Below are 23,448 nucleotides of genomic sequence, written 5' to 3'. Positions count from 1 at the left end.
ATAGAACAATGGACCTGGAGTCAGGAGGACCTTGATGGACTTTGGGATTCCAGCAGGTAGATGAAAAAATTCATGAACTCAATGACCCAGAGATATGATGGACATATATGTTTATTATGCTTCTCCAAGCAGGCTAAATTCCAAGAAAGAACTAGGAAATTGGGGAGAATGGGTAGAAACTTTTAAAGGGAAAGCCAAGCATGGGGAGTGATCTGGGAGGGATTGAGGAAGGTTTAGGGAAGGATTAGCTCTATGCTTTCTGCACAAATGTGGATTAGGGAATCATGTCAGAAACAGTCAAGGGCAGTTAACTCATTACTGAAGAACATTTTGTTAACTCAACATTTTTTGTGTACTTCAGTCTCCCTTTCAGAGTCAGGTGAGCCTGGTCCCTGATGGGGCAAAATCGCTTTGATATGATGTATGGAAAATGTTTATAAGAGACAGAATAGTGAGAATGCCTTTATTAATCCAAGGATGGAGGGGGGGGCACAAAATGTCAAGCTTTCCAAAAGATGGTACAAGACCTAATATGCCTTTGGTTTTATTCTACAGGCTTTTTAGGCACAAAGTCAGCATAGAAAAAACAAGTACAAGTTGCTCTCTGCTTAGAATTTCCTCTGTATCAACCTGGGTTCAAATTCAGCCTCAAACACCTATGAGCCCTGGGACCCTGAGCAAGTCACTTCACCCTATTTGCCTCACTTTCCTCACCTGTAAAATGATCTGGAGAATAAACAACAAACCATTCCAGTATGTCTACCAAGAAGGCCCCAAATGGGATCATGAAGAGATAGACACAACTGAAAAGACTGAACAACAAAGCATTATAAAGAAATTTAAAGTTTGCAAAGCACTTTACATATACCAACTTATTGGATCCTCACAATATAGATGCTATTATTATCCTTATAATCCAGAAAACTGGGGTGTGGAAAAGTTAAATGACTTACCCTGGAGTCACACAGCTTGCACTCTATCCACTGTGCCAGCTAGCTGCCTAATTACAGCTAAACAAATAGGACGCATCAGGATAAGAGAGTATTACTGCATCACAATAAATGGTGAACATGAGGATTTAGGAGAAATATGGGAAGATACGTCAACTTATATAAAGTGAATAATTAGACCTAAGAAAGCAAATATCAATAAGAATATCAATATTTCAAAGAAAACAATGAAATTGAATACTGCATAATTATTATGACCAAACTTCCCCCTGAGAAAACCTGAGAAAATAAATACACTTCCTTTCATTTCTTGTAGAGATGGGGAATGATGGCTGTAGAATACTGCATATATTGTCAGATTAATTGATACATTGGCTAGTTTTACATTTTTTCTTTTCTTTTTTAAAAAATTCTTCATTGGGGCAGCTAGGTGGCACAGTGGCTAGAGCACCAGCCCTGGAGTCAGGAGGACCTGAGTTCAAATCCGACCTCAGACACTTAATAATTACCTAGCTGTGTGGCCTTGGACAAACCACTTAACCCCATTTGCCTTGCAAAAACCTAAAAAAAAAAAATTCTTTATTACAAGAGATAGTTTCTGGAAAGAGAGAGGGATGCTCAGAAATGAAGATGAAACCAAAACCAAATCAGCAATTGAAATGTTTAAGTCAAAGGAAAAATTTGAACGCAGGCTTTTCTGATTCCAAAAGCAATATTCTAGCCACTGGGCAACACTGCCTTCCCAGGTAGAAGGGAGACAGAATGGTATAATAATCAAAGCATGGGACTTAAGATAGAAAAAGGCAATCTTTGAACCCCAATTATGTAATTTTGGGGTCAGTAACCATGAGTAAATCAAAATCTCACATTCTTTAGCTATAAAATGGAGAATAAGCATTTATATAGCATCTACTATAAATAAGGCACTATCTGGGGCACTTTACAACTATGATCCCATTTGATACCCACAATGACTCTGCAATTGTCCCCATTTTTGTAGATGAGGGAAATTCCAGACCCACCTGTGGCACTCACTAATTACCCCAAATGGAAATATTAATGATGATGATGATGATGATGATGATGATGATGATGATGATGATGATACCACCTACATTACCCTTTTTAAAGTATGGAAAGGATATTGTAAATTGTGAAAGTACTTGTTTAGCTATAAACTGGTCAGTGATGAACTCAAAGATTCCCACTGTTTTCCATTAAAAAGCAGATTGTAGCATTTCAAGAGGGGAAAAGGACTGGAAAAAAACAGATCAAGTGGAGATGATATAGTTATAAGATATATCAGTCAGGCAATAAATATTTATGAGACATCTCCTATGTATCATACATTGTGCTAAGCACTGGGAATATAAAAAGAGGCAAGCTCCTCATCAAGGAGCTTCTACTCTAATGGGGGAGATAGCATATGAAGAAATATATACAGAGCAATGTATATATAAAATTAGTAACAAGGGCAGCTAGGTGGCACAATGGATAGAGCACCGGCCCTGGAGTCAGGAGTACCTGGGTTCAAATCTGGTCTCAGACACTTAATAATTACCTAGCAGCATGGCCTTGGGCAATCCACTTAACCCCATTTGCCTTGCCAAAAAAAAAACCTAAAAAAAATTAGCAACAAAAGGAATCCAGGAAAGTATAAGCTAGATAACACAGATCATAGTGTCAGACAAAAATTCCATTGTCTCAAATATTGGTCAGTCTTGTCTATACCTAAAAACATAAGGGAAGGGAACCTTGAAAAGAGAGGGCTAAAAGGTTCAGGAAGTGGAGATGGAAGGGTATAAGAAAGGATGAAATATAGAGAATGGGTAAAAGGAAGGAATACTTCTTCCTCTCATTCTAAAGAGGAATAATATCAGAACGATTTGTTGACATGAAAATGTAGGTCCTAGGAAAGAGCTAGGTAAGTTTGGGACTGACAATGACTCTGTTTTTAACTTCTATAACTGGTTCTAGGGATTTCTCCTGTCCACTGCTTTGGTGCTTCTATTTTTTTCCAAGTGGTGACTTGGAAAGCTGTGTTCATAAGGAAATGAGTAGAAGAGTGCTGAGAATAGACCAATATCTCATAATTGAGCTGCTTCTCTTTAATGAACAAAGGGCACACTAGGAAGACCGAGAAATATTGATCAAAGTTTCCAGAGGGGCACAGATCACAAGGTAAAAATTGGAGTAAAAGGTTACAGTTCGTTTTAACACACATCATGCTAAAAGGATGTCTTAATAATAATATTTGTCCTTCATTCTCAAAGAAGACCATGACATCAGGGAGGTGATAACCAGGGCAAGCACATAAATTGACTTTGAGTAAGGAAGTGCTATGTTAAGTTACCAGTCTCGCTTTCGCCTCCAAAGTCATCTAGATCCAGTGGCCAAATAGGAACCAGGATGACTGGAGATGGCTCTGGACGTAAGGCAGTCAGGGTTAAGTGACTTGCCAAGGTCACAGAGCTAGTTAGTGTCAGTTGTCTCAGGCCAGATTCAGACTCTGGAACTCCTGACTCCAAGGACAGTGCTCTATCCACAGCACCACCTAATTGCCCAGAAAAGGATGTCTTAAATGTCTATACTAGGATGATAATCTTTTACTTGGTAGGGAAAACACACACACACACACACACACACACACACCCCTACTGATTTCCAGTTGTATAAAGATCTTTTATCTAGAAAGAGGGAACAGCAAAACTATCTCAGCATTAAAAGATTTACAATTCTCTCCACATTATAGTTATCTATGAGATTATTCCTTTACATAAATCTAATCTCAGCAAACATTTAAGGCATCCCGTAGCCTTCAGGGAATCAGAAGGCAAATATATTCCATGGGACAGGTGACAATTACTGACTTTCTTGTTCTTCCATCTCCTATTTCCAAGCCTTTGCTCCAGATAGCCCCATGCCTAGGATGCTATTCCTCCCCTCTACCTTTTAGAATCCCCAGGTTCTTTTGAATCTCATCAAGTGCCACCTTCTACATAAGGAAGTGATACCACCTTCCCCCTGAAAATTACCTCATATTTATTTTGCTTTTGCTTAGATATGAATATGTTAATTACCCAGATGCAATGTATCTATAATGTTTAACACAGAGGAATCACTAAATAAATTGCTTGAGTAATTAATTGAAAAGTCATCCTTAACAAGACAGTATTAAGTCCTGAAATAAATCAAAGTCACAAGTTAAGGAATGAAGTGTCTTTAATTGAGATAATAGGGTAGCAAACCTACCACCCTAGGGAATGTCCCATGAGTCCTGAGTCTCCTAAACTAGATATCTATGAAAAAGTTTTTTTATACCTTTTGGAGGAAAGGGAGAGGAGAAATCATCTGATCATGAGATACCAGCCACCCTTGAAATCTGAGCAAGGCAAACCATTTCATTCTGACTTATTTTGTCCCTCATGCCACAAAGCCTAACAAGGAGTAAGAATATCTAGGGTATAACCTGATTCAAGTTGGTTTTGTTTACAAGGAAAGATTCCAAGGTGGGAGCATGTTGTTTGTTGTTCATCCTTCTTTCTGGAAGAAGATCAAGGACATCAGGAAGGTGATATCTTGACTTGTAAGATTTGTGAGACAGATCTGGGCAAAATCACCAGCCTCACCCTCTCCTCCAGATCCATCTGGATTCAGTGACAAGATATAGACCAGGACAACTGGAGATGTTCCCCAAGACCTGAGAAAGACCTCTCTCCCCACTGCATCTGGGATCATTGTGCCCATCACTTTGACCTATATCTTGCCACAGGACTTTGACACCTCAAGAGGAGAGAGTGAGGATGATGACTTTGCACAGCTCTGCCTCACTTAAATCCAATTCACTTGCAAGTCAGGACATCACCTTTATGATGTCTTGGGTCTTTTTTGAAAACAATAATCTGTGAGAAGTGTTAGCTGCCACCCAGCTATCCAGTTCCAGTTGAGCAATGTTTCTTCCTTCCTTCTTTCCTTCCTTCCTTTCTTTCTTCTGTTCTTCCTCCATTCCTCTATCTGGGAAGTCATAAACTTACATGTGAATGTTCTACCCAAAGAAATATAAATTTCCTTGCAAATTAAAGGATCTCTGAGGTACCACCTCACCGCCCCCCCTCAGACTGGATAACATGACCAGAAAGGATAATGATCAGTGTTGGAAGGGATGTAGGAAATCTGAGACACTAATGCATTGTTGGTGGAGCTGTGAACTCATCTAACCTTTTTGGAGAGCAATTTGGAATTATCCCCAAAGGGCAATAAAAATGTGCATACCTTTGATCCAGCAATACCACTACTAGGTCTATACCCTGAAGAGACCATGGAAAAAGGTAAAAACATCATTTGTACAAAAACATTCATAGCAGCTCTATTTGTGGTGGCAAAGAATTAGAAATGGAGTGACTGTCCAACAACTGGGGAATGGCTGAACAAACTGTGGTATATGTCCATTATGGAATATTATTGTTCTATTAGAAGCCAGGAGGGATGGGAATTCAGAGAAGCCTGGAGGGATTTACATGAACTGATGCTGAGTGAGATGAGAAGAACCAGAAGAACATTGTACACATAAAAACAACATGGAATTGATGATCCACCTTAATGCACTTGCTCATTTCATAAGTACAACAATCAAGGATAATTTGGGATCTGCAATGGAGAATACCATCTATATCCTGAGAAAGAATTGTGTAGTTTGAACAAAGACCAAAGACTATTTTTAATTTTTAAAAAAAACATTATCTTATTATATAATTTTGCTATCTCTTATATTTCAATTTTTTTAAGGATATGATTTCTCTCTCAACACATTCAATTCAGATCGATGTATAGCATGGAAACAACGTAAAGACTAACAGACTGCCTTCTGTGGGGGTGGGGGAGGGAAGCGAGATTTGGGGGGGAAATTGTAAAATTCAAAATAAATAAATAAAAATTTTAAAAAAGAAATATAAATTTCTTGAAATTGAACTTTGGAAAATCATGCTTTGATAAAGCGCCTTGGATTCCAATGGAGTACTTGGCTGTGCCTTAAATCCAAATCTTTGTAGCTCTCACTGACTGGCCAATAATAAATTCCAACCCAAACCTCTGTTGTTCACTATTTGGATTTTGATGGTTCTGAATGAGTGTAAATAGCAACTGTTTCTATTCTGGCCAGAATCTCGAAGGGTCTTTCCCTTCCAAATTGTTTTGAGACTAAACCACCCTATCTCACCAGGCTGGAAATACAGTAGCTGTTCATTGACTTGATCCTAAGGTTGACTGACATTGAACATTTGACAGGCTCTATTTCTGATCTGGACCAGTTGGCATGTCTTTAGGCAGTATCCTGGGGGAGGAGGCCAGGGCTTATACTGGTGCCAGTCTTGGACACCTGATCTGGCATTATCCCTAGCACAGTTCCTAACTGTAGTAGTTCAAGCAATCCACCAGCCTCAGGGCTTGGACCACAATACATGACCTATATACCAAGGCTAATATTGTTATTACTCTAATACTTATCCTTTCAGTCTTTTCATGTCACTCTACAAACATACATTCTGATAAACTTCTCTTCTTTCTCTAAAACCAGTTGAGTTTTTTTTTACTGAAACCAGTTTTTTTTTACAGAGTATTACTATGGTATGCCATAATTTTGTTAGCCATTCCCCAGTTTATTTTTTTAACACTTGAGATTCATGCTTATATTATCTGCTATGGCCCTTGTCAACCATATCTCTTAATTTTGACTTGTTATTTCATTGTTTCTGTCATGTTTGATTCTTCATGATGTCACTTGGGGTTTTCTTGGCAAAGATACTGGAGGAGTTTACCATTTTCTTTTCCAGCTCATTTTACAGATGAGGAAAGTGAGGCCAACAGGGTTAAGTGACTTGTCTGGGGTCATACAGCTAGTAAGGATCTAAGGTTGAATTCAGGGAGATGAGTCTTCCAGGCCCATGGTGGTCTATGGAGAGTGGTCTATGCACTATGGTATCACCTACCTGCCCTGAGGTATACATACACATATTTTTTTACTTCTAGTGTTTTTTTCCTCTTGGGCCATGTTTTCCAACATGTTTTTCACAATCTTCCCCCTTTCCCTCTTTTGCTTTGACTTTTCTGAGCACTAATATAATCAGTTTGTTTTAATTCATGGGCTCTTATTGAGTCCTTTATATAATTTGTCTACCTTTTATTCCCACAACAGATGTTCATGGGTAAGCTGCAATTATCTTCATCGTAGTTTTTTACACACATGATTTATTAATCCATCTTTAATGTCTTCTGGTAGATGGTGTGATGTAGCATCTAAATTTAATTTTCTCCATATGGTTATTTGCTTTCTCCAGCATTTATTAAATAATGAAATATTTGTGTTTTTTCTTTTTTCAATATCATCCTGCTCATTACATATTAATCTTTTATTTTGTTAATAATTTACTATAGATTTCACCTTGAACAATAAAAAACTAAATAGATATATTTTACAATGATTTACATTTGGATACATCAATATCAGTATATGAAAATATAATGTAACAAATGCCAGGTACTCCCTTCTTGTTTCCTTTCATTTTTTTTTAACTTTCATTGTTATTGATTTATATACTTTGACTTTCCTAGAGCTGTGGACAGAGACTTCTCCGTTCTTTGGAGTTTATATTCTTTATTTTTAATGGCTTCATTTTGATCATTTGAGGTTTCCATATTCTTCATCCTTTCTAATCTTAATTTAATAGAAATTATTCAATTTTTACCCAATTTTTGTCCAACACCTTCCAATTCTTCTTTCAAAAAGTATTCTTTTTTTCAGTAACAAATAAGGCTTTCATAAACAGTACATAGTTTTCCCCTTTCTCTCTTTTCAATGATATTCTCAAAGCATATTCCTAGTAATGGAATTTGGGGGTCAGATTTTGTTGTTCATTCATCTCAGTCATATCTGACTCTTTGTGACCCCTTTGGAGGTTTCTTGGCAAAGATAATGGAGTGAAGTGCCAATTCCTTCTCCATTTCTTCATTTTATGGATGAGGAAACTTGGACAGTCTACTAGCACCATGTCAGGAAACTGAATCACTTCCATTTAAATTGTCTTAGGAACATTCTGAAGATCACCTGGCAGGAGAAGATCCCAGACACTCAGGTCCTGTCTAGAGTTAAATTGCTTGGCATTCCAACATTACCTCAGAGAGTGCAACTAAAATGGGCTGGACACATTGTTAGGATGCCAGAGGTACACTTACCAAAAAATCTATTTTATGGAGAATTTGTGGGCAAGGGCTCCTATGGGGGTCAGAAGAAGCAATACTGAGACACCCTGAAAATCTCATTGAAGAACTTTAGAATTGAAGGAACAGCAAGGGAAACAATGACACTGGACCCCCAGCAGGGCGTGCCCTCATCAGTGAGGGAAGGAAATGTGACATCTGTAAGTTTAGAGTACCCATCCCAGGGGTTCACATGAACTATTTGTGCCCGACCTGTGGTAGAGCTTTCCAAGCCTGTATTGGTCTGATCAGTCACAGTAGGACACAATGAAATTGGTCTCAAATATAGTGATGTCATTTTGGTCTTCTTCAATAACAAAGGACAGGAACCAACCAACCCACCAACACTGCCTTTAATTACTATATGGGTGTTGCCTCAGACACACTGAGATCTGGGAAAGACCTAGCTTAAAAAGGCCAAGGTCTCCTACTGAATCCAGGGTCACCTCTATGAGCTATATCTTACCACTGACCCAGATGGCTCTGGAGGAAAGAGTGAGACTGATGGCTTTGCACAGTTCAGACTCACTTAAATCCAATTTACTTGCAGGTCAAGATATCATCTTCCTGATGTCATTGGTCCTCTTCAGGAAGGAAGGACAATTAACATACTGTGTGCCTCAAAACAAACAAAAAAAAATACTTGTAAAGAAAAGAAAACTGTAATAAGTTAAGAATGTTGATTATTGCTGTAACCCTTAGCTCAAAGGGTCAGTTACATGGAGACTCTCCCTTCATTGATAAAGAATGATTATTCAATTAATCATATTTTCCTGAGGGGTAGAATTAATGACAGCAAGAAAGAAGAGAGAAGAGAGAGATCCAGGGCTCTTCTGACTTCCAACTTAGATAAAGAAGATACATGAATTCAAATTTTCTAAGTTGAAAGAAGAGAAACACTGGGAAAAAGTCAATATGAGATGACTTAACTCTAGCATGTCTCTAACCATAGTTTATTACATTAGTGACTTCTGAGATTTTTCTCTTGGCTGAGATATGGCTCTCTGTCTCTCTGTGTCTCTGTCTCTGTCTCTGTCTTTGTCTATCTGTCTCTCCTGTCTCTCTCTCTTTGTGTCTGTGTCTGTGTCTCTGCCCCTGTCTCTCTCTCTCTCTCTCTCTCTCTCTCTCTCTCTCTCTCTGAGTTATCTCACTCCCAAAGGGAGAGTTTATTTACTGTGTATCTGTGTATATATTCTCTGTTATATAGTCTTCTACGTTTACTTTCTCTGATTTCTATATTGCTTCCACTTAGCTAAGTGAGTTTCTTTAGCATTTGCTATGTGTGATCATTATAAAATTAATGGAAAGAGGGTCAAATTGTGGATGTACTCCTTCTCCATTTAGGAATAGGAATTAGGAGTTTGACTTGAACCTATACTAATAGTATTTAAAGGATAGATATAATTCTAATCTAGTATTCCATCCCTCAGAGGAGAGCAGAGTAACCAGTCTCTTGATCCAATCTCCTCCTGTCTCCCCTGGTAGGAATCAAAGTTTCCCTTGGATGAGGGTGAGGGAAAGAGACACTAGAATTATCTATTCTTACCTCCCTGAGAGGCATACCTTTATTTTTTTTAGGGGTTTTTTTTTTGCAAGGTAGTGGGGTTAAGTGACTTGCCCAAGGCCACACAGCTAGGTAATTATTAAGTGTCTGAGGTCGAATTTGAACTCAGGTCCTCCTGACTCCAGGACCGGTGCTCTATCCACTGTGCAACCTAGCTGCCCCCAGAGGCATACCTTTACAGAGACCCATGTGGTTATCACAACCTACACAGGGACAATAGCAACCCTTCACCACCTTCCTTACACAAACAATCAACCACAATTCCAACATGGACTCAAAGTCTGACAGGTTATGGCAAACCTCACTGATTCTTCAGAGCATTACTAATGAAGAATTATATAGACAGAAAAGATATCACAGAATATATAATAGGAAAAAAGTAGAAAAATAATACCTAAAACACAAAGGATAATCAACAAATAACTGGAATATTCCACTGGTAGTGATTAATGTTAAGGAGCAGCTCGGAGACACAGTGGATAGAGCATACCAGAGGTGGAATCCGGAGGAATTGAATTCAAATTTGACTTCAGACATATACCAGCTGTGTGAACCCGGACAAGTCACTTAATCGCATTGACTTCAGTTTCTTCATCTGTAGCTGTAGACTTCTGGTTATCCATCTCTATAAAGGTAAAGGGAATAGACTGTGGACAATCATGGGGGTATTTCTCTTTTAGTCATTGCTGGTCAGATTCTTTCAAGACTCCTTCTCAGTAGGCTGATCCTTCACTTGGAAGATGGTCACTTCCCCGAGAGTCAGTATGGTTTCAGAAAGGCTTGAGGAATATGGTGTTTGCTGCCCAACAACTCTAGGAAATGCGTCAGGAACAGAACAGAGGTCAGTACACCACATTTGTAGATCTGACCAAGGCCTTTGATACTGTCCGTCATGAGGGTTTATGGAAAATTATGTCAAATTTGATTCCCCAGAGAAGCTTATCAGTATTGTACATCAGTTTCAGGGTGTGCTTGCCCAGGTTCTGGATAATAGAGATACTCTTGAGATTTCCCAGTCAAAAATGGAAATGTTTCCTTGCTCCCATACTTTTTAGCATGATATTTTCAGCCAAGTAATCAAATGCCTTCACTGAGGATGAGCATGACCTCTAGGTCAGCTACTGCACTGATGGCAAATTCTTTTACTTGAAAAGGCTACAAGCCAAGACCAAAGTGGAGGGAGTATTGGTGCGTGATCTTCTTTTTGCAGATGAGTGTGTCTTCCATGCAGCCTCTGAAGCTGAGATGCGACAAGGTATAGATCAATTCTCTGCTACTTGTGTTAATTTTGATCTAACAATAAGCACTAAGAAAACACAGGTGCTCCATCAGCCAGCACCACCCCATCCATACATGGAACCATCAGTTACAGCAAATGGAGAAGTTTGAGGACTGTAGACAAGTTCACTTCCCCAGGCCATTATACATTGACAATGAGGTTGACACAGGCAATGTCAGAGTTAGCTCAGTATTTGGGAGACTCTGAAAGAAACTATGAGAGAGAGAAGTATTAGACTGACTACCAAACTCAAGGTCTACAGAAGCATTGTGCTGACTTCATGGCTATAGTCTGTGAAACCTGGACAGTCTACCAGGGTCATGTCAGGAAACGGAATCACTTCCATTTAAATTGTCTCAGAAGATTCTAAAGTTCACCTGGCAGGAGAAGATACCAGACGCTCAGGTCCTTTCTCAAGCTAAACTGCCTGGCATTCCAACATGACCTCAAGAGAAGGCAACTATGATGGCCTGGATATGTTGTTAGAATACCAGACATAGGCTTGCCCCAAAAAAAAGACTATTTTTATGGAGAACTCACACAGGGCAAGTACTCACAAGGAGGTCCAGAAGAAAGAATACCAGGACTCCCTGAAGGTCCCATTGAAGAACTTTGGAATTGATTGTACAGCATGGGAGACACTGGCACAGGACCACCCATTGAAGCAGCTCAAAGGAAACGCGATACCCACCCCAGGTGTTCCCATGGACTATTTGTGCCCAACCTGTGGTAGAGCTTTCTGAGTTCATATTGGTCTGTCGGACAGTTGGACACCCTGTGATTTGTCTCAAACATGGTGATGTCATTTTGGTCTTCTTCAATAATACACAGGAACCAACCAACTAACTGGAGAAGGAAATGACAAATTACTCCAGTATCTTTGCCATGAAAACACCAAATGAAGGATCAGATAGAACATGACTGAACAACAGTAAAGCTCTGTAGGGAAGGGCCCTGGTGTGTTGGATGGAGCCCCAGGGAAGGGCCTATGGGAGGGCAAGGACTGAGCCTAGAATGCTCCAGAATCATCAGCTGCTATTTATTTTGCATAGCTATCATGGTCACCTTTCTCTAAGTCTGCTCTCACCTGTCTCTCCCACTTCCCAACAGAAGCAGCGCCTGCAGGGCTCCATTTAGCCTCAGAATCCCCCCTCCCGCCTCTTTACCCCACAGAGGAGTATCGACTGGAGCTGGCTCCTGCGCCTGCGCGCCAGCCCCGAAACTACATTTCCCAGAAGCGAGGAGCCTGCTACGGAGGCTGGGAAGGGCCGCACCGACTCTGAGCAGGCGCAGTTGGGGAGCTGTCTATTTCGACCCTTTTCGGGCTTGGATGGAGGCGGGGTGAGCCGGGCCGGAGAGACCCCGCCTCGAGCTGACCAGCCCCCGGGCTCTAATTCTGGCCCCGAGGCCCCTCTTTCCCCCCCCCCTCCACTGTTAAAGGGGACGGACTGCGACCAAAGGACTTGATGCAGCCGCAGCAGTTTTTTGTAAATTGTAAAATTTATTTTAAACTTAAATACAAAAAAAAATATCATATTCACCACAGAACATAGAAGATTCATCCTAAAACCAAAAATTAACATTTCAAGAAAGCCTTTATAATAAATACTACCCATTGTTTTCAAAGCTGCCCGGCTTTTCTTGGCTTCCTTGTTGGTTTGCTTTTGTAACCCACTGTGCACATTTTGCTTTTTCCCCCTCCCCCAACCCTAAGTGAGGACAGACAGACAGAAAGAAACATATATGCAAGACTGCACTATACTGAATTCCACTTGCCAGCTTCTCTGAAGGTGAAGCCTCTAAACCTCTCCAAAAGTCTGACTTTCAACGTTTTATCTTCCAACACATCATTTCCTCTACCACAGTGATATTCTAACCCAATCTTGTCCTTTCTAAAAGATTGTCTATAAAATTTTCCCCAAATTTTCTGCATTCTTTCTACCCCTGACTGCAAGAGCTTTTGTTTACATAAGAAAATTTTAATTTAAAGTCATCAAAATCATCCATTTTACACTTCAACAATGCTCTCATCTTATAATATAGTTTATGGTGTACTACTACAAATCAGGGGGGTTTTTTTAACCTCTTCCCCCCAACCTAGGTTTCTCTGAAGTTCCAGATTTTTTTTTCTTGCAAATAAACTTTGTTATTAGTTTTTCAAGCTTAAGATAATTTTTAGTAATTTAATTGGTATGATATTAAACAAATAGATTAATTAGGTAAACTTTGTTATTTCTTATTATTTTGGCTTTATTTATCCATGAACCATAAATATTACTTCAATTCTGTAGATCTGACTTTATTTGTATAAAAAACGTTTTATGTTTATATTCATATAGTTCTTGTGTCTGTTTTGGCAGGTGTATTCTCATGAATTTTATACTGTCTAGTTATAAAATGGTCTAAAACAATATTGAATAATATTTCTGACATATAGTATAGTTTTCCTATTTTTCTCTTTTTATTAAATCTGGTTTAGCTTTAGCTTTAACTTTTTCTTAGATCATGACTACTACCCCTGCTTAAGCAATATATTATTGAATTCAAATTTTTCTTTTTTTTTTTAAGGTTTTTGCAAGGCAGATGAGGTCAAGTGACTTGCCCAAGGCCGCACAGCTAGGTAATTATTAAGTGTCTGAGGTCGGATTTGAACTCAAGTACTCCTGATTCCAGGGCCAGTGCTCTATCTACTGTGCCACTAGCCACCCCTGAATTCAAATTTTTAATCCATTATCCATTTCCATTTTATGGTCAAATTCATCCCATTCATATTCTAAGCTGTAATTATTTGTTGTATACTTTCCTTCTTCCTATTTTTCCTCATTTTCCTTCTTATCCTATTTACCCTAATGCTTCCTCTGCTTACTCCTGCTACCTTGCCCTCCTATTCCTTAACCTACCCACCTCTCCAAGAATACTGTCCTCTCCTACATTCCTTTACTCTCATTTCCTTCTTAATTTAGGCTTTTATAACTTTCTAGATATGCACATTTACATATATATATTCCCTCTTTAACCCAATCTCAAATAATGGTCCAAAACTACCCACCCCCATTAGTTTCTTTTGTATTAATTTTTCTTTTTATGCCTCATTTATATGAGATAATTACTCCTTTTTAATCTCTCCCTACAGTTTTATTTTTTTAGAATCAGCCCATCATACTCAGCCATGCCTTTCTTTCAAACTGCCAAAATATTGATGACAGTTGTAAAAGTATTATTTCCTCATCTTTAAAAAGAGGAAGATAGACCAGATGGTCCTGGACTTATCTTCCAGCTCCAAATATGACATCATAGGCAGCAGAAGACAAAACTGAAAGCAACATGAATGTGTCATCCTTAGGAAGCTCTAAGAAGCCTGGTTAGATAGAAGGTTCTTGGGAGGAGCTATGGAGTGCTTTTTTAATGGACTAAGTCTAGCTTTATCCACATAGAGTTGCATGTGTAAACTACACAAATGAATAGACAAAGTTATCTACCTATGAAGAACAACTGTTCCGTAATTTGTTAAAGAATTACCTTGTAGGGGCAGCTAGGTGGCTCAGTGGATAGAGCACTGGCCCTGGAGCCAGGAGGACCTGAGTTCAAATGTGACCTCATACACTTAATAATTATCTAGCTGTGCGACCTTGGGCAAGTCACTTAACCTCATTGCCTTGCAAAAAAAAATAATAAAAAAATTAAATTAAAATTAAAAAATAAGAATTACCTTGTAAACACATACAGGTTAAATGTCATAGCCAAAGTTCATAGTCCCAAATATAGTTCTCTGTCCACTAATCAGTGCCTGCTTTTATCTGGAAATAAAATTTATTAATGAATGCTATCAGATTTCAGAAGTCCTTGACCACCTGTGTGAGAAGTTTAAATAATTTTCTTGAGACAATTGAGTGGTTGAGTCCTTTTCCCTGGCAGTGCAGGACTTTCTCTACTATATCATTTAATAACATTTTTAAAGCATCTACAAAAAAAAAGGCAAAAGACAGCCCCTGCCCTCAGGGAGTTTATAATCTAATCTATATATTTATATACACACACACACACACACACAAAGTAATCTACATCCAAGAAAAGTAGGAAATAACAAAGAGAAGACATTGGAATTAAGAGGGGTTGGGGAAGATTTCCAATAAAAGAAGAGATTTTAGTTGGAACATAAAAGAAGCCAGGGAGCTCTTAGAGTGAATAAGAGAACATTCTAGGCCTAGGAACAGCACAAATTTTCCCTTTCAAAAGTCTAATAAAATAGATTTCAACTGTTCACACTTAGTCTAGGGACTCTGCAGATGATTCAAGCATGGGACATAGGATTATCTTCGAACACCAAGCCTTCTGACCTTTCAAACCTGGCCTTTATCACACCCATCCTTTGTTACCCACTCAATTTTACCTTAAACTGAAGGTTTATTTAATTTGGTTGTTCCAGGGACAATTCCTTTAGTCTTCCTGGGCCCATCTCAATGATTCTCCTTTTTCTTGGACATCTAGAACCATTAATTAGCCTTTCTTGTGTTTATTTTTGCTTATTCTTTTTTTTTGTAAGAAACCATAGGAGGAAAAAAACCTACTCTTGGAAATGAGAGGAAAGAGAATGTGGGGAAGTAGTTGCTAGAGCTGGATGCTATTCTAGTGTAAGTTACATAAGCACAGTGATTAAATATAGTTTGGTTGTTATTTATGTCTGAACTCCTAAGCCAAAGAATGTCAGGAGACTTCTGTCAGATTTCTCTCTAAATTTTTTCTATGCCACCAGAAGTGTATTTATGTACCTATTTCCCTACAACCCTATCAACATTGTGTTTCATCATTTTTATTCCTTTTTGATACCTTAAGAGGTATGTGATAATGTCTCTTAAATTTTTCTTTTTATTCATTTCATAATTAGTAGCATTAAACATTTTTAAAGTATTCGCTTACTATTTGCATTTCCTCTCATATAAACTATGTTTGTATTCTCTGTCCTTTTGACCTTGGGATGTCTGTTCTTAACTATATAAATTTATATAAATTTTCTATGAATATTGCACTGAAACTTTTAGACATACTGTTTCTCAATCCCTTTCTATTTGTTTCTAATTATTGCTTTTCATTTGATGCAGTAAACACCTGACTTACTTGTCAGAGAAGGATGACTGCTAGAGGCAACACAAGATTATAATATAAGCTCATTTATAAAATCTTATAAGGAAGGATGATAGACAGTTATGACCAGTCTCATAAATCAGAAAAAAAGCATGGAGAGCAAAACCAGTTTAAAGAAAGTTTGCAAAATATACAACTAAGCAAAGTTATAACAGAGGCTCTTTTTAAAGATGGAAATGGAAGGACAACAAACAGAAGAAAATTGCAAAAGATTTGTAAAATTGTTATAAAAATATCAAGGAGTTGCCACTGCCACACTTGAACCTTAAAATAAGGGCAATAGAAATGGCACTAAAGATGATAAAGATGGGAAATTCAGCTGTCTTGGACCAAGTATATACAGAAGCAATCTGTTCAGGGAGAGACACAGCTGTCTGGATTCTGAAAGACTGATAAACATAGTATCTGGAGAAAGAAATAGTGACAGAGAAAGAGGAAAATTCTCATCCATTAAAACCAAAAAAAACATGACTGAGAGAATATCAGTGACTACTAACCTTTATGCTTCCTCTCTCTCCTCTCTTTACAAAATCTTTATAAAAATCATCTATCTGTAAATAGAAGGAAGCTTCAAAGTGGGTAGTAGTAGTAGTAGGGTATTGATATTGTAGACTTTCTCAATTAGTATTCCACAAAAGGCCACATCTTTCCCATTTCACTTTTACATGAAAGATATGGAATACAAAAGACTCCATTTTTCTTATTGTTTGTTGATTGCAAAAACAAAACGTTTGATTCAGTAGAACAAAACGATACTTCACAGTCCCTTTTACAATAAGGAATCCATTCATTAAAATTATTCAAGATTCCTTGAAAGATATAACCCTGTCAAATGATGTTCTGGTAAATATTATAAATGTCATATGTATACCTGCCAGAAGTGTTTGCCACTATAATGAAGAAGGCCTACTATAGAGGCCCAGAACAGTATTAAATTATGTATGGGAAGGGTAGACAAGTTGGTCATGTGGTAAACATTAGAGATAATGAGTGGACAGTCAGAATGTTCACATTCTGGAAATAACAGGGTGAAAGAGACTTCTATTATGTTGGGTAGACATGGCCAAGAATTGCACAGGATGGACAGGTCTAGATGGATTGGGATAGGCATTGTTGCCAAGAACTTCTGAATCAATGTCATTTGCAAATCCATTGCAGCATTCTCTGTTTTGCTTTTCTTTATGTACATATTCATATGGTTGAATCCATCACCCTGGACCTGATAATGGTTTAAAGTAATGAAGCATTAAAAGAAATGATGACCCTTATACATTTAAAACGACCATATTGTATTTTCTTCCAATTTTTTTGGTTTTAAAACACATATGTGTATGAGCTATGACCTCCTTGATGGGTATTCTCTGCCCAGTGATGATTAAATGGATAGATTCTAATTTATCCATGCTTTTTCATCCTATGCAACTCCCCTACTCAGCTTCCCTAAGACAGTTCAAATAGAAGTGGTTCAATTTTCTGGCATGTCACTAGGAAAATGTCCAGGTTCCGTAGGTAGGCAACAATGAGGTCAGCACAATGACTCTATAGCCCTTCAGTTTGGTAGGCAGTCTAATGCCTCTTCCTTCCCACTCTTTCTTTCAGAGCTTCCCAAACACTGAACTAATTCTGGTATTATGTGCATCAACCTCATCTTCTATGTGTGCATTCCTGGAAATTATGCCATTAAAGTAAGTAAACTTATACACAGCATTCACAACTTCTCCATTTGCTGTAACAAACAGTCCTACGTATAGATGGTGGATGACCTCTGTTTTCTTAGCTTTGTCAGACCAAAACTGCACAAGCAGCAGAAAATCTATCCATACTCTGTAGTGTCTCAGCTGTAGAGGCTACATTGAGTGCACAAAGCAAAATCACAGCAACACAAAGGAAGCATGAGATGTACAAATCCAGAGACATCTCCCTTCCATGTGTTCAAAAGGACTATTTGTGGTAGAACCTTTTGGAATGATCAGCCACAGTCGAACTGTACCTTAACCCCAACAGCATGATGTCATCAGTCCTCTTGAAGAACAAAGGACAAAAACAACCATCAACATCCTTCCACTCTACAAATTAATATACTGGGAGCCTTCCCATAAATTTTTCAAAATTAGGTATATGCCAAAAGCCCCCACAGGCCTGTACATTTTAATTTGCACTCACTCCACATCATTTTGTGGTCATAAATCTCTTTGATGACATCCTTTATAACATTTCTCCTGAGCAGCTTTTCAGAGTTAATATACTATACCCTATCACTCCTGACTATGTGCTCCTGAAACTTTAATTCTCTAGGGCTTGGTATTCCATAATCAGAACCATTTAACATCAACATTAGAATGAATAGTGCTATTTAAAAAGATGCACCTTTACTTCAGGTAGAAACTTGGCATCATTAAAAATTCTAGGGAAGCTAGGTGGCTCAGTGGATAAAGCACTGGCCCTGGAGTCAGGAGGACCTGAGTTCAAATCCGACCTCAGAAACTTAATCATTGCCTCGCTGTGTGACCTTGGGCAAGTCACTTAACCCCATTGCCCCACAAAAAACAAACAAAAAAACAATTCTGTACACTTTACCAAATACTATCCAGTCTACTTCTCTAGCTTTCTAATTCTGGTCATAGCTCTGTTGTTCTGTCATCTCTGAGATATACATATCAATGGACCATCTATGTGTACTGCTCATCTAACCCTATGTCATTGTATAGACTATAAACATTATTTACTTGGTTTTTCTTATTCAAATAAGTCTAATTCTTTTCAGTGTTTATGCAACTCCTTTAGGAGTTTCTATAATGGTCTGGTCCAATGTTGCTTGTGAACAGAAGTATCTAGAGGACCCCCCACCCACATCTGGAATCTCTCTTTCACTTGGACTCTGTGCAGGACCTCTTTAATGATGGTGGCAGACCCTTCTCATTAGTATACACCTCCCCTTTTCATGACTCATTTATTTAAAATCTCTGTGGAATCTTTCAAGGAATCTTGTATCATTTTGAATGCGGTATAACTAAGCCGGTAGAAGCCATACAGTGCTTTTCTCTCCAAAAACTCCTAACAAATCTAGAAAATGCAACAGACTAGCTCCTGATTGGAAAATCCTGAAAAACTCAGTGAATTATTTGTCCACCCTAGCTTGGCATAGGGAGATAGGCCAGGGGTCTGTTGACACTGGGCACAGGTTATACCAGAAGCACATTACATGGGAGAGACTATGCACTAGGGCAAGAGGAGGGCCCATACCCATGGTCACCAAGACAAGCATGGATGCTAATAGCAGATCCAGAAAAGACTGAGGAGACCTGTTGAGGGAAGTAGCTGTCTCTAAGAAGAGAAAGGAGGAGATTCAGAAACCAGTAGCAGCTTAGTGGTAAGGCCAACCCAGCCTACAGAGAAACCTCCCCAGGAAACCAAGATCAGGGCAGGTCTGCTGCTCAGGGCTGAGTCCAGCTGCATCTACTGGTTCTTGGTTCCAAACCCAGGTCAGGAACTTACAGACTCAAACTATTGGGGCAGCTAGAAGATTTTGTCCTGGATCTGATCACTTTGGGATCTCCTAGAATAACACAACACTCAAGAAAGCAACAATACTATCCTAGACTTTACCTCCAGAAATGCCAGAGTCCAGACTTTGAAGCATGAAGTCAGAAAATAGGAATAATGGGCACATTTATAAGTTTATTAGGTAAAGCTTTCAATTTTCACTCAAAACTTAATTCTAATCAAATAGGCATTCTCAAGTCGAACCCCATAGATTAATGCATGCAGCAAAACTTTTAGCATTAATTCAGATCTTGCTATATATGAAAGAATTCATGGTGGAGAGAAATAAATGTAATGAATGTGGGAAAATTATAAGCAACAATTATAAGCAATTATAAGCAACAATTCAAACCCTACTGTATATCAGAAAACAATTCAAACCCTACTGTATATCAGAAAACTCATAATGAAGAAAAACTTTTCAAGTGCAATAAAAGTAGTAAAACTTTTATCCAGAGGAGATGTCTTTGTCATGAAAAGAGAGAAGCCTTATAAATGTAATGAGGGTGGGAAAGCTTATTATCAATATTTGATGATGAGTGCAGTAGTTAGAGCACTGGACCTAGAGTCAGGGATACCTGAGTTCAAATTCATTCTCAAACACTTAAGAATTACCTAATTGTGTAACATTGGGCAAGTCATTTAACCCCAATGCCTTAAATAAATAAAAAAAAAATTTTTAAGTAATGGAGGGCTAATTTGACATCAAACAATTCATACTGGAGAAGTCTTTGAATATGAAGAATATAGGAAAACTTTTAACTAGAGAAATAATCTTAGTAAGCAGAGTAGAATTCATTCTGGAGATAAAACCTATATATGTCAGAATTCTGGAATGTATTTCAAAAGAAATGAAAACCTTAATGTCTATAAGAGAATTCATACTAGAGAGAAACCCTACAAATGTAATAAATGGAAACTTTTAAATAGTAGAAAAGCTTTAAAAAAAAGATAAACATATTCATATTGGAGAGAAATACTTTAAACGTACTAATGCTAGAACAGCCTATAGTCAGAGCCCAATTTCACATAATAAAAAAGAGAAACCTTTGTATTTGAAAAAGTCATAAACTAGAGAAAATACTTTATAGAATGTTGGGTGATTCTTTCTGGTCAGAATAACTATGGTGTAATCCATAAATTTAATGAATATGATTTGTCCTTCATAAATTCTATGCTAAGGGCTAACTGCATAGATATTTAAATGGGGAAGACTTTATGAAATTTTATCATTTGTTAAATACCAGAGAATCAGTGTCAGATTTTGTCACCAGCTAAAATATTGCTTATTTCTCATCTGTGTTCTTTCTTGTAACATAAGTTAGTTGGTAGCTGAATTGTACTATTTAGGTGCTAGATAAGATTAATTAAAACTTAGATGTCCCCAAAAGGGGCTAGGGTGGTCTGTTCAGTTCCATAAATGCTCTATAGAGTAGACTTAAGACCTTTGGTTACTGCAATTACATCTAAAATGTATCTCAATAAAATGTGTCTGTGTGTGTGTGTGTGTGTGTGTGTGTGTGTGTGTGTGTGTGTGTGTATTTTAAAGACATGACTGCAATCAAGAATGGAATGAATGAAGCTTGGAAAAACATTTTACACCTAGTTTCTAATAAGGACTCATTTCTAAAATATATTAAGAACAGAGTCAAATTTATAAGACTACAAGTCATTCCCCAATTGATAAATGGTCAAAGGACATGAACAGGCTGTTTTCAGATAAAGAATTTAAAGCACTCTAGTCATATGAAAAAAATGCTCTAAATCATTATTGATCAGAGAAATGAAATTAAAACTGAGGCACTACCTCACACCTATCAGATTGGTTAAAATGACAAAAAAAAAGGAAAATGATCAATGTTGAAGGGTATGTGGGAAAACTCTGACACAAATGTACTGTTAGTAGCATTGTAATCTGATCCTACCATTCTGGAGAGCAATTTGGAATAAAGAGCAATAAAACTGTGCATACCCTTCGATTCAGCAATACCACTACTAAGTCTATACTCCTAAGAGTTCATTAAAAGAAAAAAAAAGAGAAAGACCCATGTGTATAAAATTTATAAGAATTCTTTTTCTAGTGGCAAAAAACTGGAAATTGAGGAGATGCCCATCAATTGGGGAATGTCTGAACAAATTATGATATATGAATGTGGAGTACAAATATTCTGTAAGAAATCATGAATGGGTGATCTTCAGAAAAGCCAGAAAGACTTGCATGAACTGATGTTGAGTGAAGGGAGAAAAACCAAGAGAACATTGTACACACTCACAACAATACTGTGAGATGATCAGCTATGTTAGATACAGCTCCTCTCAACAGTTCAGGGATCAAGGCAAATCCTGAGATACCTGTTATGGACAATGGCATCCACATCCAGAGAAAGAGCTATGGAGTCTGAATGCAGAGCAAAGCATACTAAGTTTACTTTTTAAAAATGATTTTTTTCTTCTTTCTCATGGTTTTTTCCCCCCTTTAATTCTAATTCTTCTTTCACAACATGACTAATATGGAACTATGTTAAACTTAATTGTCCATGTATATTATGGGGAGGGGGGGAGGGAAAGGAGGAAGACAGAAAAATGAGGAACTCAAAAGCTTATAAAAACACCAATGTTGAAAACTATCTTTGAAGGTAATTAGAAAAAATGAAATAGTATTCAAAAAAACCCATGACTATTGAATGCTAAGTTATTCCACACATCAGCAAGCTCTTTAGTTTAATATAAATCATTTATTATAAGTGTGAGGTTGTGAGGAAGTGATGAGCAATTTTAGGGAACACAACTAATGTGGAGAATATGGTAAATGAGATTAACAGCTAACTGCTTCATTTAGCCTTTATAGGTAAAGACAGTATGAAAAAAGGTAAATTTGTAGTAATATAATTGTTTAGTTCAATTAAATAAAAATCAAGTGCCAAATTTACTTAGGAGCAGGAAAGTATAAAGCAAAAGACAAAAAAAAGGCAAAGAAATGGGGACATGTGACTGTCTTGTCTTCTTCAACACCACCAGAGAGAAATTTTACCTTTTGTATGCCCACTTAGTTCCAGTCAATTGCCATTTAAAAAACATTTCAATCATTGAGGGGCCTAAGAATATCACAGAAAACTTGTTCGTGGGCTGATATGAGAGAAGGCTCCTCATCACACACTTCCCTGATTCCCAAACATTCACCTGGATTGACAAAGCAGAGTGACTGTTTCTGGGATTGAGCCTACACACACACACACACACACACACACACAAACACACACACGACCTGCAAAAATTTTTGAGGGGAACACAGTAGAATGCAGCCAAGAATGAACTACCCAGCAAGGCTAAATGTCCTCTTCCAGGGAAAAAGATGGATTTTCAATGAACCAGGGGAATTTCAAAGGTTCCTTTTGGAATGGCCAGAGCTTAACAGAAGGTTTGATCTTCAGATACAGGACTCAGGTGAAGTATGGAGATTGGAGAAGGGGAAAATATGAGGAACTTAATGATGATGAACTGCATGTATTCCTGCATAGAAAAATGACACTGATAATACTCATATGAACCTTCTCAGTTAATAGAGCAGGTAGAGGGAGCTTTTATAGTTGAAGCACAGGAGAAAGCTGAATTCGAAGATAAAATATGGTGTAAAAATGGAGTCAATAGAAAAAAAGGGAAATGTAATGGGAGAAAGAAAAAGGAGAGAGGGAATAGGCCAAGATATTTCATATAAGATT

The sequence above is a fragment of the Macrotis lagotis genome, chromosome 1 (assembly GCF_037893015.1).
Source record: "Macrotis lagotis isolate mMagLag1 chromosome 1, bilby.v1.9.chrom.fasta, whole genome shotgun sequence".
NCBI lineage: Eukaryota > Metazoa > Chordata > Mammalia > Peramelemorphia > Peramelidae > Macrotis > Macrotis lagotis.
The sequence above is the reverse complement of the archived record's forward strand: the minus strand, read 5'-3'. Positions refer to the sequence as shown.